This window comes from Narcine bancroftii, chromosome 9 (genome assembly GCF_036971445.1).
Source record: "Narcine bancroftii isolate sNarBan1 chromosome 9, sNarBan1.hap1, whole genome shotgun sequence".
NCBI lineage: Eukaryota > Metazoa > Chordata > Chondrichthyes > Torpediniformes > Narcinidae > Narcine > Narcine bancroftii.
In genome coordinates, this window is record NC_091477.1 from 102,107,067 (window position 1) to 102,122,356 (window position 15,290).

The window sequence follows — 15,290 nt, forward strand, 5'->3', positions numbered from 1 at the left end:
CCAATGCAGAATGAATAGGTATAACTGTGCACATGTTCAACCTATATGTGCCAGTCGTGGATGTCCTCACCTTTGTGGTCCATTACATTTGAGGAGGCATGGATGTGAAAGACCAGTTCAGTATCTGGTACAGCCAAGTACCAAGTGAAAATAAAGCTGAGAGCGGACAAAAAGTGTGCGATCACACACCCACCCTCCCTTGGCATTTGCCGGTGGAGGGAGATGTGGATTGTTGCCACAATCTCATCAGACCTGGGGATGTGGCGACCCAATGATGTGTCATCATCTGTAGGAACTGCAAGCATGAAGGCCATCAGGCCAAGGATGATACAGAAAGCAAGTGTAGCAAATTGTGTAAGAAAGCAGGGCATCTCTACATTGCCCACCTCTTTGCAGACTGAATTTGGTAAGAGTGTGTAGGGAAGCATGCAAGGGTTTTTGTCAAGGTTCATCCAACCAGAAGTGTAAAAAAAAAACACTCTATTATCGGGACCAACTGTTTTCAGGCAAGCCCACAACTAATACATGGTGGGAGTTGTTGAAGGATTAACCAGGACTGGTGTGTTCCAGAACCAGAATTTATTATCATGAAATTTAGTGTTTTGGGCAGCATCACACAGTGCAACCATTCATATTATAACCATCTTATGACATTACTGCAAGTAAAAAAAAATAGTGCACAAAAAGTAAGGGAGTGTCTTTGGTTTATTGATTATTCAGGAATCTGATGGCAGTGGGAAAGAAGCTGTCCTTGGGCCATTGAGTGCTCATCTCAAGGTTCCTGTACCTTTTTTCCGATGGGAATAGAGTGGGCATGTGCCTTTGAGGATAGAGGCTGCTTTTTTTTTTAAAGACACCGTATCATGTTGATGTCCTCGATGGAGTGAAATCTGGTACTAGTGATGTCGCAGGCTGAGTTAATAACCCTCTGGAGTTTATTCTTGTCCTGAGAGTTGGCACATCCATACCGGGCAGGGATGCAGCCAGTCAAAATGCTCCCCGCAGAACCCCCAAAACCAGCAGCTATAGATATGCACCACGACACAGGGTTACTTAAACAAAAGTAGTTTTTAATTACAATTGAATAAGAAAACAGAATTAAACTTTAACTTATTACTTAACCTACCTAACTACTTAATCCCCCCCTCTAATACTAAGCGCAAGTATGTGTAATGTATATTTAAGATTAGAAAAGTTCTTTGGATCATAGTCCAATCTCACTGGTTGCAGGCAATTCTTCTACTGTGCATTAACAAAGTTCACCAGTCTTTGGTGTTTAACAGGCAAATGGTTACCACTCAGGAAGGTTCTTGCTGGTTTTCAGAGAGAGATTCCTTTTCCAGGGCATTGGCAACTGATTCCTTTTCAATCAGTCTTGCTGATGAAATTTGCCCCCTTCAGGGTTCTCCAGATGATCCACTTTCTTTCAGGTCACCTTTGACCAGGCAGCCTTCAAAGGTTTGCCAGCTTTGTCCTTCTGGAACTGATTTCTGTCTCCTCTCTCTCTGTTTCACACCCTCCCTCTGAGAGCAAAACTCTTCTCCTCTGCCTGCAAAGATCACATGCTCTCCCAGGCAAGCTGCCGTCGATACTTTGTTGCCTCCTGCAAAAAGCATTCTGCAAAAGTCCTGCAAATATTCTGTGTTTTTAAAATGTGTGTGTGCAAGCTGCTCTAACAATTCCTCCCAAACCACCTCTAACTGGTCTGTCACAGGTGACCTACCAAATCTTCTCAGACACCTCACAAAGTATAGTGATTGCATCAATGTGGAGTCTCCACAACAATGCTCCTTTGCACTGGAGTGCAAAGGAATGCCAGGGATGACGAGGTAAGAGAAATATGGAAAGCGAAGAGATTGCTAGAATCTTGACAAAGATCTTCACATCCTTGTGAGCAAAAGGCGAGGTTCCAAAGGATTGGAGAGGACTTGCTCGAGGTGGCAAATCAGGATAATCCAGGAAATTATAAGACATTAAGCCTCATGAGTTGTCTTCTCTGGAGTGGAGGAGCCAACTAATGGAAGTTTTTAAATCATTAGGGCCATTGATTGGGTGGCAACCAGAATCACAGTTTTAAGATAATTAAGTTTAAAGGAAAAGTGTGGGGCAAATATTTTACATTGAGTGGTAGGTGCCTGGAACAGGTAGCCAGACATAGTGGAAGCAGGTACCATTGTAACATTTAAGAATCTTCTTGACATATACAGGAATATGAAGGAGGTAGAGGGATATCTTTCATGTTCAAGCAGCAGAGGTATATTTGATTTGGGACAGAAGGCCCTTTACCTGTGCCGTTTTGTTCTGTGTTCCATAATGGCAAACTAAGAGGTGTACCAAATACTGAAAATGGATCTTGGTTATAGATCAAACAAAATACATGAGTAATGAATAATAACAGGTAACATTTTTACTTAAAAACTGGTACAGTGTTACACATGGAAAGGTTTTCATCACATGGATTCTGTAAATAGTGTTCAAGTCAAAGTTGCAAAAAATGTATTATAATAGATTTTATGGTTTACATGAGGAAAGCTGCTGAGCTACATGTCCGAAACAGCAAAATGTACCACTGAAATGTTTGTCAAAAATTGCCATTGGATGCTGCTTTCAATTCTACTCAGCACGCCATTCAATGAATTAAAGGCCCGAGAAATATTTGCTATTTGTAATGGGGACATCAAGTGATTTTATACAGCTGCACCAAAAAATATACACAATCAGAAATTAAACAAGGGGATGCTAAAGAATTGGTTGGTTGGCAGGAAGCAAAGAGTGGTAATAAATTGGTCTTTTTCAGATTGGCAGGCAGTTACTAGCAGGGTATCACAAGCTTCAGACCTGGAACCCCAGCTATTTAAAATATACAGCATATAAATAATCTTTTCAGTGATTCTCAACCTTTTTCTTTCCACTCACATACCACTTTAAGTATTCCCTATGCCATAGGTGCTCTGTGATTAGTGAGTGGAAAGAAAACAGTTGAGAACCACTGCTCTAGTCAAAGAATTTGAATAAATGAAAACCCCTGCTATCCAGCACCTATGGGGATTGGTAGGTGTTGGATAAGTATATTTTCCAGTTGCTTGAGACTTGCACATTACAATGCCTAACTAATACACCAGCATTAAGAATAAATAATTTAAAAGACAAATACTATATTGTATTTATACTGAACAAATTTCACTTGCAAGGATATATCAACCTTAAAGTATTTTACTTTATTTTCAATCACATTCTTTGAAAACATTTAACCATTGCTGCAACTGCAGGTTCCTCCCCCCTCCACAGAGCCATCTGAAAGACAAACAATAACATTCTATAAAATTAACCCCCTCTACCCCAAGTTTACAGAGAAAGCCTCTGACCAGGGTGATTTACCAACCAGGGATAAGAAGAGTCACCCCAGTCGCGAGTGGCATCAACCACCTCTTGATCCTGGGCAATGCCATTTAATTCAAACAGTTGCTACAAACAAAGTACGACCAAGGCGCTCTGCTGGCTGAATATTTGCTCCCATCCTCGCCAAAGGTTTGTATTACTTCAGAGAACATTTCCTTTTACAATTTTAAAATTGCTTACCTAATATTTTATTCTTTATCTATTTTAATTTTTAATTTATTTTCTTGAATTTTTTTGCCAGTTACTTGAATTCTGCATACCAGGAATTTTACTGTATATTATCTGTTTTCAGATGACACTAAGATGGGTAGCAGTGTGAGCTGTGCCTGTGAGGAACATTCCAAGAGGCTGGAGGGTGACTTGTCAGATGAAGAGAATGGACAAAATGACAGCAGATGCAGTATAATGTAGACAAATGTGACATTATTCACTTTGGTGGAAATAACAGGAAGGGAGGTTATTATTTGAATAGTGACAAATTAGGAAAAGGAGACATTTGATGAGACCTGGGTAGCAGTTATTGAAGGCTGGAATGCAGATAGAGCCGGTGATGAAGAAAGCTAATGGCACATTGGTCTTTATAGCACGAGGATTTGAACACACAAACCAGGAGGTTTTACTGCAGTTTTGCAGGGCCTTGTTTTTTTTTAAACTTTATTTATTGCACTATGAACCATATCAACAATATATACAAATGTTCTTCATTAAATATACACAGTGATAATTTTCTTTTTTCTCCCCTCCCCTTCCTCCCCACCCCCATCAAAAACCAATAAATATTAAAGACAAAATATAAGAAAACAAAATCCACACAGAAAAAAAACAAAGAAAGGTCGTGCCGTCCACTTTTATATATTTAACTCTAATCATCTTCATCTTCTTGTCACTTTATGAAATGGAGGTCCAAAGGTAGCATTTTCTGCCATGTTTCATATATGGTTCCCAAATTTGTTCAAACAATGTATATTTGTCTTTTAGGTTATATGTAATTTTTTTTCTAATGGAATACACTTAGTCATTTCTATATTCCATTGTTGTATTTTTAGGTTCTCTTCCATTTTCCAGGTTGTCATTATACACTTTTTTGTTACTGCTAGGGTTTTCATAATAAATCTCTTTTTGGGCTCTATCTAATTTGAGACCTAGTTCTTTGTCTCTTATATTATTTAACAGAATTTTTTTTTGTTATGTTGTTCTTTGTAATTTTGCTTAATATCTGACTTAGTTCTTCCAGAAAGTTTTCACTTTTACACATGTCCAAATTGTGTGTGTTGTTTCAATTATGCAAGGCCTTGGGTGAGGCACATTTAGTATTTAGATCACATTTAGATCTGATCTCTGAACTTGTCAAGTTCCTACCACAGGAAGTTGATGACGTCAGTTCGCTAGATATATTCAAAGGGGAATTGGATGTCGTGCTTATGACTAAAGGGGTGTGGAAAAAAGCAGGGACAGAGTACAAGGGTTGTAAGATCAGCTATAATCATATTGAAGGGCTGCATAGTGTACTCACCTATTTTCTATGAAATTAGAAATTCTCCATTACCAAACATAACTGATATTGCATATATTTCCAGAATCAACCGTTAACATTTTCTGTGAATGAAAACGAGTAAATGGCATATTAATAAAACAGTCCTTTGCATCTTGTTTGGATTTTCAGTTAATGTACTTTAATCTCCAATTTTCTAAAAGCAAGGCAGAATCCTGGACCAATGTATGCAGTTTTACTTTTCAGATTATTAAGTCAGTTTTTTTTGGAAACAGGCCTTTCAACCAAATTTACCCATTGCCAACTCAGATGTCCACCTGTTAATTCCCATCTGCCTGCATTCAGACCTTTCCTATCCACATACCTCTAAATATCTCTTCAACTTTATAATTTCTTCTGGTAACTCATTCCAGATACTCTCCAGTGTGGGGTGTGGGTGCCTCTCAACTCCTCTTAAAATATTTTCCTTGCACCTTAAACCCTTGGCTTTTAGTTTTGGATTCCTCTACCCCCTGGGGAAAAATTACTATTGACATTGTATACGTCCCTCATGATTTTATAAACCTCTACAAGATATCCATTCAGCCTCCTATACTCCAGCGAGATAAGACCCAGCCTATCCAGCATCTCCTTATAATTCAAGACTCAGTAATATCCTTGTGAACCTTTTCTCCACCTTATCTAGCTTAAGATTTTTTATACAGCTGGACGATAGAATTGCACTCAATACTCAGTGTGCTCACATTAATTAACATGCCTGTTCCTGTTCTCATTGTCCTGTCTGATGAAGGTGAGTGTACTGAACATCTTCACCTCCCTCCAGTCTATTTGCGCTGCCACTTTCCTTGAACTATCTACCTCGCCCCAAGTCTCTCTGTACTGCAGCACAGCTGTGCTTAAACCAACTAAAGTGCAACACTTTGTACTTTTCCAAGTTAAATTTCACATTTGAATTAAATGGATTTCATTTCAAAATTTTACATTTTGCAGAGTAGAGGAAACTCATCAAAATGATTTAATATCAGATTTAGTTATATTTAAGAATGTAATATACTCAAAATTCTAAAGTTTTATTTCTCCTAGATTCTCATAGTTCACTACAAAAGGTAGCATTGATTTGTGACTTTTTTTATAGTCGGCTGCCATCTGCAGGGAAATAGATGCATAACAGAGGTATTTCTCTTGATGGTTTTTTTAAAATGTCTCAAACAGTTCAGACATTCTACTTAATGCAAATTGTTCCTAAAATTGGAATTATGGACCTGAAAAATTAGAACACTATTTTTTTTAAGTTGCAATATTAGTTATTTTCAATTTATTTAAAAACTCAGATGCATCAGATTTTAATTTAGATACAGCACAGTATCAAATTCTTCCAGCCCACAGACCCACCATTGACCTGCACATCTTTGGAATGTGGAAGGACACCGGAGCACCCAGAGGTATAAAAGGGGCAATGAGTCAACATACACAAGGGAGACTGAAAACTTGGCTGAAGAGTGTACAAACAACAAACATCACCAAAACCAAGGAGCTGATGGTGCAGTTTAGGAAGGGAAAACCAGTGGTGTATGATCCAGGGATCATTGGGAGATCAGAGGTGAAGAGGGTGATCAAATTTAAATTCATGGGAGTCACCATCTCAGAAGAGCTTTCCTGGACCCATTATACCAATGTCATCATGGAGAAAGTACGTCAGCGCCTCGATTTCCTCAGGAGTTTGCAGAGGTTCAGTATGACATCGGAAACCTTGGCAAATGCGTGGTGGAAAATGTGCTCAACAGCTGCATCTTGGCCTGGTATGGGGGCACCAATAACTCAGAGTGGAAAGCCGGCAAAAGGTAGTGGGCACAGCCCAGAATATCACAGGCAAAACTCTCCCCACCATTGAGAAAATCTACATGGAACACTGCCCTAAGAGGGCAGCACTAATCATTAAGGATTCACACCACCTAGAACATACTCTGTTCTCACTGCTGCTATCAGGAAAGAGGTCTAGATGCCACAAAACTCACACCACCAGGTTCAAGAGCAGTTGCTACCCCTCAACTATCAAAAAAACTCCTAAACAACAGTCTCATTTAGGGATCTTACTTTGAACATTATTACTGAATATTTATATTTTCTGTATACATTTGTTTACATTTCTTTCCTTGTTTACATTTCTCTCTTTCGTATGCTCATCTTTTCTTGAGTACAGAGTTTTGCGCTACCAATAAGTAGAAATTCTGCCATGCCCGTGGAAGAAAGAATCTCAGGGTTTTATGTGATGTCATGTTTGTATCTGAAAATGTGGTAGCTAATTGTTTTTTATGGAGAAAGAGAATATGAACCAATAGCACGAGAAGCTTGTGTTATGAGGTGAAATACAGGGAAGTAAAAAGGAATTTGCTGGTAAAAGGAAGGAATTTAAATCTTTTGTCAAGAGATGAGGTCATTTCTGGAGTAAAGTATCCAATTGTTACCAGTGTAGATAAAAAGCTGTATTACCTGAGTTATGTCCAACACCTGGGGCAGTGAAGAAAATAATGGGCACATTGATTAAATTAAAGCTTGCAAGAGACAATAGCAGAAAGAAGCAGAGTGTCAGGTACAGAAAGAAACAGGCTGTGAGATAAAAGAAGCAAGCGGTCAGATGCAAACTGATTGTGCGATCAAAGAGGTGAGCTGTGAATCATTTTAAATATGTCTTTAAGTCAGAATTCTGATTTTAAACTTGAAAGTAGTAGCCCCTTTCCCACTAAAGTGTCCTGGGATGTGAATGGGGGTTGGTTTTTTTTTTACACTTGACCACTCCTAACTGGGACAGTGAACATTTTCACACTTGCAAGGAGCCATCCCTGGGGTTAGGACTGTTCTACCTTCTACTGGTGACGTCATGACGCATCAAGTGATGGTGAACCAAAAAAGTATGTATCATGATTAATGTGGTTTATGGTGTGAAAAATAAAAAAATTAAAAAAAAAGCGATGGTGAACCTGCCCTAAATCCTGATCAATGTATTATCTTATATTTGAACAAAATTAATCATGACTAATTATAATATAATTAAACTTTATGTACAGCACATTATGAACCCTTCAGGTCCCGTTGTTGTTGTGCCGACCTATAAACCTGAGGTGGTGTAATACCTGCACCCACACCTCCACCCTTACCACAGTTTGAGGACCCAAACAGACCTTTCAGGTGAAGCAACACTTCACCTGTACCTCCAAAGAGCTCATTTACTGCATCCTCTGTGGCCTTCTCTACATCGGAGAGACCAGTCGCAGATCAGATCGCTTCGCCCAGCACCTCCTCTCCGTCCACAACAAAAGCGACCTCCCTGTAGCCAACCATTTCAATCCTGAGTCACACTCTTAAGCTCACATGTCTGTACATGGCCTTTCATACTACCCCACCCTGATCACCTGCATATTGGAAAAACACCTCATTTTTCATCTTGGCACTCTCCAACTCTAGAGCATGAACACTAGTTCACTGCATTCCACTAATCAGCTGGCCTTCTCTCTCTCTCCCCCCCTCCCTCCACTAGTTATTCCAGTTTTTCCACCTAGCCTAGATTCCTCCCCCCTCCTCTTCTCCACCTATCATCTCCCACCCTCAAGACACCCCACCCCACCTCCACATATTCCCTCACACCTTGAAGGGTTCAAGCCCGAAATGTTGGTGATATATCTTCGCCTCTGCTACATAAAGGCACTGTTTGGCCTGCTGAGTTTCTCCAGCATTTGTGTGTTTTTTCACTTAACCAGTGTCACAGAATCCTATGTTTTACTTATATAAACCTTTATAAGGGACCATGGGAAAGTGCTAGCAATAAATAGCAATAGCAAACAACTTTTAAACAGGGTGGGAAAGTTGGTAGCACTATAGCATACAATTTAAACAGCATGGGAAAGTCTTAAGAGTTAAATGTTTAGGATTTGAGCGGAAGTGGGGAGGGAAAGGGACGAAAAGAGCTTGAACTCTGCAAAAAACTTTGTATAAAACTGATAATTGTAAACTCTAGTCAATGTTGTTACTGTTAATGTTGATAACTGCTTGAGTTTAAGTTTGTGAAATTATAAATAAAATATTCATAAAACATACAGAACTCATTCTCTTGTAACTGATCATAAAATCCATTTGCTTGTGGAGCAACACACACTAGTAGTGATTAGATTAACCTAACTGGAAACAGGAATGAGCCTTTTATTCAATTGAGGTGGTCCAGGCAGTTATCAAACTGCTTCCCAATCCATTCTCCACAAACCAATTTATTTGTTTTGCTAGATTTGTTCTTGCAAATTCTGACTTCTTCACCTCCACTCTCTCCACATCAATACTTTGTGAATGGTTTTCTTGTCGGTTTTATAGAACAGTCAGCTCAGACCCCCTTATCAATTATATTCCCAGTGCATTTACAATACCTCCACAGCCATTCAGAGCTTGTTAAATTTATCACTTCTCAGCCTGCAGCCACCTATATCATCTTCCATTGGAGTCTTCCCTTCTCACTCTGAATCTATCACCCTATCTCAGTATGGCCTATCAACAAATACCTATTACCAGTCCACAGACATCACAACTACACATCTTCCAACCCTGCTTTTAGTAAGAAATTAATTCTATTCTGTGATAATGGAGCAAGTTCAAAGGGTTCAGAGAGTGTCAATCCTGGACACTTGTTAGAACCGAACAGTTGGCTTTACTTACATGCAGGGTGATATGCAACAGGGGAGACTCGTATGCATAGCCCCACACACACACACAAACCAATAATGTACAAATCATGCATATCTGATAATGATCTCAACTCCTAATAGTACAGCAAAGATTAAAAACAATATCTGCCATCCCTCACCCAGCAAGCAGGCACAACACCCCAATTAGCAAATGTATACAGGTCTAACTAACTCGTTAGCTCCTAGAACGCTTCCACCAGCGTTGTCTCCGCTCCATCCTCAACATCCATTGGAGCGCTCACACCCCTAACGTCGAGGTACTCGAGATGGCAGAGGTCGACAGCATCGAGTCCACGCTGCTGAAGATCCAGCTGCGCTGGATGGGTCACGTCTCCAGAATGGAGGACCATCGCCTTCCCAAGATCGTATTATATGGCGAGCTCTCCACTGGCCACCGTGACAGAGGTGCACCAAAGAAAAGGTACAAGGACTGCCTAAAGAAATCTCTTGGTGCCTGCCACATTGACCACCGCCAGTGGGCTGATAACGCCTCAAACCGTGCATCTTGGCGCCTCACAGTTTGGCGGGCAGCAGCCTCCTTTGAAGAAGACCGCAGAGCCCACCTCACTGACAAAAGGCAAAGGAGGAAAAACCCAACACCCAACCCCAACCAACCAATTTTCCATTGCAACCGCTGCAATCGTGTCTGCCTGTCCCGCATCGGACTGGTCAGCCACAAACGAGCCTGCAGCTGACGTGGACTTTTTTACCCCCTCCATAAATCTTCGTCCGCGAAGCCAAGCCAAAGAAAAAAGAACAGGTCTAACTACAATTTACAGCAGATGAGGCAGGGCAGTCTCTCCTGGGTGTATGGTACAAAGAGCTCCAACCTTTTACCAGCACTCACCTAGTCCTTCGGCATTGTCCATGGTTCACAACCTGAAGTGAAGCTTGAGAATGATCTCAGGAAAGGAGAGCAAACTAGTCCACGTGCTGGGGTTTTAATCTGCATCTGGCCGAAAGCCAGCCCATGTGACCTTGGAAGGACCAATTGAAAGGTGTCTTTACCTGTGGGTAGGTCTGATCTTCATTGACATGGGCAAATCACTTTCAAACTCACCAAGTGTCCTGGGTAAACTTGTACCTCTCACTTTGTTCATTTTAGATTGGTCACAGTGTTTGAGCTACCGAAAGATAATAGACACACACGCCGAGAGCACTTCAGTTTATACAAATCTTTATTACAAATTCTAAAGTTGATATCAAACTACAATATGCAAGCCCTTCCCAATTATACTTATTAATGCCTGGACTGGTCCCAACTGCTGAGGTGAGGGAACGACTGCAAACTTGTAGTAGGTTGTCGGGGTGCCGGTCGCAGCTTCTCCACCTCCCCCGACCGGGACGTTGGCTGGACTCTAGAAGTTCTTCTTCTTGCTGGGAGATGTTGCCACCTCTTGGAGAGTCTCAAACTTCAGCAGCGGAACCATGGCTTACATTACCCAAAGACTGCTTACCCAAGCACCTATTCCCAGCACAAAAAAGAAAGATAAGCAAGCAAGCTTGCATGACGAGGCTTCTATCGAATAACACAACTTTCAGCTTATCACTTTGAATACAATGGTTTATTTGCGTCAAGGTTAGGACTCTGCCTGTCTGTGACCAAAACAAGCTGGAAGATTAAATGTTCTTGGTTCAAAGATGTCTTTTTGTCAGATAACTGCATCTCTGGGCCCCATGGTGGAATTTAGCTCATGTCTGCTGAGCCTCAAGCAGGTTACTGATTCTCAGCCTTGCAGGAGCAAAAAACATGGTTTAAATCCTCCAATACAGCAAGTACAAGCACAGGGAAATTCCTGTTCTGACCAGTTTCCTGCATGACATGTTGGATCATACTGTGGATAACATTGAAAATCACTCCATCCACAAACAAATAGAAACTTACTCGCAACAGAATAAGATAGTGCACAATGTTTGTGCCCAGTGGCCCATCCACAATGGCCCACCAACTTAGCAAACGTGCCCCAAAGGTCCACCAGCTTCCCCATGGAATGTTCAAGGAAAATTTTCTGGATCGTTTGATCACTGACTCTCATATGTGGTGGGCCAAGTGAATGATATTCTACATTCGTCTGGATGTAGAATACATCTTTACCAACCACAGCACAGGTACCACCCTCTGCTGCATGCAGGTAGTCCAAGGCCATGCGATTTTGCAAGGCCACCATCCAGAACCTGTCCACCTGTTACTGCCCTCTTGCCATGTTGCCTGCTGTAGGATGGGTGCTCCCCAGGTTGTCAAGGCAATGTATGCATGATGCTACATCTCCCAGATAGCAGCAGCTATACAATTTCATGGAGAGCAAGGGATAGGACCAGTGATCACATATCCAGTGAGGACTGTTTAACACCCAGGCAGCACCAACCTTCGCTGGACTGTTGGCTGTGGGCACTGTTGTTCCTGGATACTATTCTTCCTAATACGAGCTGTGCCCTACCGAACGGTTGAACCAGTGCTGATTCACGGTGCGGAAACAGGCCATGTTGGCCTTTCGAGTCCGCACCGGTTCACTGATTTTGTGCGCCCTCTTCAGGCATTGGTCCCGGTAGATCTTCATTCAATAACGATGGGCGAATTCAATGCAGGTGGAATCTTATTGAAATTGAAAGCAAGATTGTTGTCCTGGCACCTCCCCTGAAGTCTTTGACACGACTGATTGCTTACTTGAAGTTTACGTCAATATAAATACCAACTGCATATTCTTTGCCTTTGCTCATGGGTTGACGAGTTGGGACATTGGTGATGGCCAAATCATACACAGGGAAATACCAGCCATTGAAACACCCACCCCATCAAGCATCACTGGATGTGAACTGTTTAATGCTATGGGGCAAAATTGGTTGAGGACCATTACCTCCTGGCCTCCCCAAAAACAGAACACCAAAACCTGCAGATCTGGACAATTTTCTCCATAGCGTGAGTGTTGAAAAGGATTGGTGTCAGCAGCATCAGTGCAGTCCTTCAGCAATGTGGGCAGGGAGTGTCCATACAAATCCAGCATGTGATGTGTTGCCTTAGCTGTTGTAAGCCACTCTGGGTGAACTCAAGGAAAACATCCAGTCTGGAAGGAGTACCTGCCTGAGTACTGAAAACCCATGGTGACCAACTTACCAATGTATTCATCAATATCTTCAACATCTCACTCCGGTAGGGCATGGTACCCACCTGTTTCAAACAGGCCTCAATTGTGCCTGTGCCTTAATGACTACCGACCAGTGGCGTATCAGCTCCTGTCTGAGTGGTGACATGGATCCATTTCAATTTGCCTACCATAGCAAAAGGTCAATGTGGATGCCATCTTACTGGCTCTACACAAAGCTGGGGAAGACCTGGACAGCAAAGATGCATACATCAGTATGCCCTTTATTGACTAGTTTGGTATTCAACACCATCAATCCCTCAAAACTGATCAGAAAACTCCAAGACCTGGGCCCTAATACCTCAGTGTAATTAGATTCTGGATTTCCTCACCTGCAGACCACAATCAGTAAACACTGGTAAGAACATCGTCTCCCCAATCTTCAACAGTAGGATCTCCACAGGCCTGCATTCTTAGCCCCTTGATCTGCTCTCTCCACAATCTCCATCAGTACTGGAGCACCACAGGCCTGCACTCCGCTTGATCTATTCTGTATACCTTCGACTGTGTGGCTCAGTACTACAATAACACCATCTACAAATTTGCTGACAATACCATGGTAGTGAGTTATATAAAAAGGGGCAATAAATCGAGATTGAAAACTTAGCTGATTGAGTGCGAGGTTGATATTACACCAATGCAACCAAAATCAAGGAGCTGATTGTGTAAATTAAGAGGAAAAAAAAGATGTATGATCCAGTGATCATTGGAAGAATCAGGTGGAGGGTGGGCAATTTAAATTCCTGAGAGTCACTAAACCTGAGGACCTTTCATGTACTCAAAATACGAATGTCATAGTGAAGGCACATCAGCACCTCGACTTTTTCAGGAGTTTGCAAAGGTTTGGGATGACATTGAAACCTTGACAAAGCTCTACAGATATGTAGTAGAAAGTGTGCTGTCTGGCTACATCATGGCCTCGTATGGGAAACCATTACCTCTGAGTCAAAAGCCTTGCAAAAGGTAGTGGACACAGGCAAAACTCTCCCCACCATCAAAAAAACCTGTAAGGAATGCTGCAGTCAGAAAACAGCAGAAATTATCAAGGATACACACCACCCAGGAGATGCTCTGTTCTCACTGCTGCTATCAGGAAAGAGGTGTAGGTGCCACAAGACTTGTATCAACAAGTTCAAGAACTGCTTCTACCTCTCCAGCATCAGAATTCTGAACAACAAATTCAAGAGTTTCATTTAAGGCAGTGGTTCTCAACCTTTTTCTTTCCACTCACATACCACTAAGTAATCTCTATGCCATTGGTTCTCTGCGATTAGTAAGGGATTGCTTAAGGTGAATGGGAAGGCAAGGCTGAGAATCACTGCTCTAGACCCAATTGTTACTGAAAAATTTTGCTTGAGAAAAATTGTCATTGGCCCATTTCCTCTTGGAGTTTTGAAACCATGCACAAAAGTCAATTAAGTACAATTAAAACAGTGGTTTTCAAACTTTTTCTTTTCACCCACATACCTCCTTAAGCAATGTTGGGGGTGTTTGGAATCATGATGTGCTAGGCACCCTTTCCCCAGTGTACAGCCACAGGGATACAGGGGATTAGATCTCCTGGCAGTGAAAGGGCCACCAAATAAATTCACTGGGAGATCTGGCCCCAGCAGCAGAGCGGAGGGTCACCACCCACTTGGTATCCCTGCTGCCAGTGCAGCTATGCCCGGTGAGGTCCAGAGGGGACACTGATACAGAGTCAGGCCAACCCTTCCTTTGGGGGATATGTTCCTTCCAGGGCACAAGGTGGAAGTAGGTGCAATCTTGACTAGGTCCTTAGGTACCCCTGTTCACAACAATGCTACATGCAAGCCTTTGCAGGTCATGTGAATCCTCTATCCTCTGCTTCTTTTCTACCTTCCAGAGCAGTTCACATACTCCAGCCCTTTCAGATTGATGGCCTCGCTCACTGTCTTCTCAGCGACCAGGCCCATCTAAGACAGTGCTACCCCTTCAGGTTGGGACAGGCTATGGTGAGCATGTATCCCACCTGGAGCTGTAGTCGTAGCTGTGGGCACCTTCACTATCCATCCAGAGGTCTCATCCCCCGACCACACATCAGCACCATCACTCCACAGCCAAAGAAGTTAAGAGTGAGAACAAGTTCTGCCAGGCAGAAGATGATTAGTTAGGTCTCCTGTGACTCAAAAAATGAAGGGCTTTGAGATGTTTGTATGGGGAACAAAGGTGCAAAGGGATTAAACGTCCATAGTAAAAACAAGGCAGTCAAGTTCAGGGAATTGGAAGTCATTGAAGAGATGGAGGGCATGTGAGGTATCCCAGATGTTGATGGGGAGGGATTGGACCTGGGGAGAAAAGATGGAGTTGAGATAAAACTATACTAGTATAGTGGAGAGAGAGCAAGCAGAAACAATGGGCCTTTCTGGTTAATTGGGTCTATAGATCTTGGATAAGAGGTAGAACTGAGCAGTGTTGGGATGGGAAACATTGAGAATGGAGGGAATGGGAAGGAGCTGATCAGAAGTGAGGAGGTTGGAGAAGGTGGCTTGATATACTGTGGTCTGGTCCTGT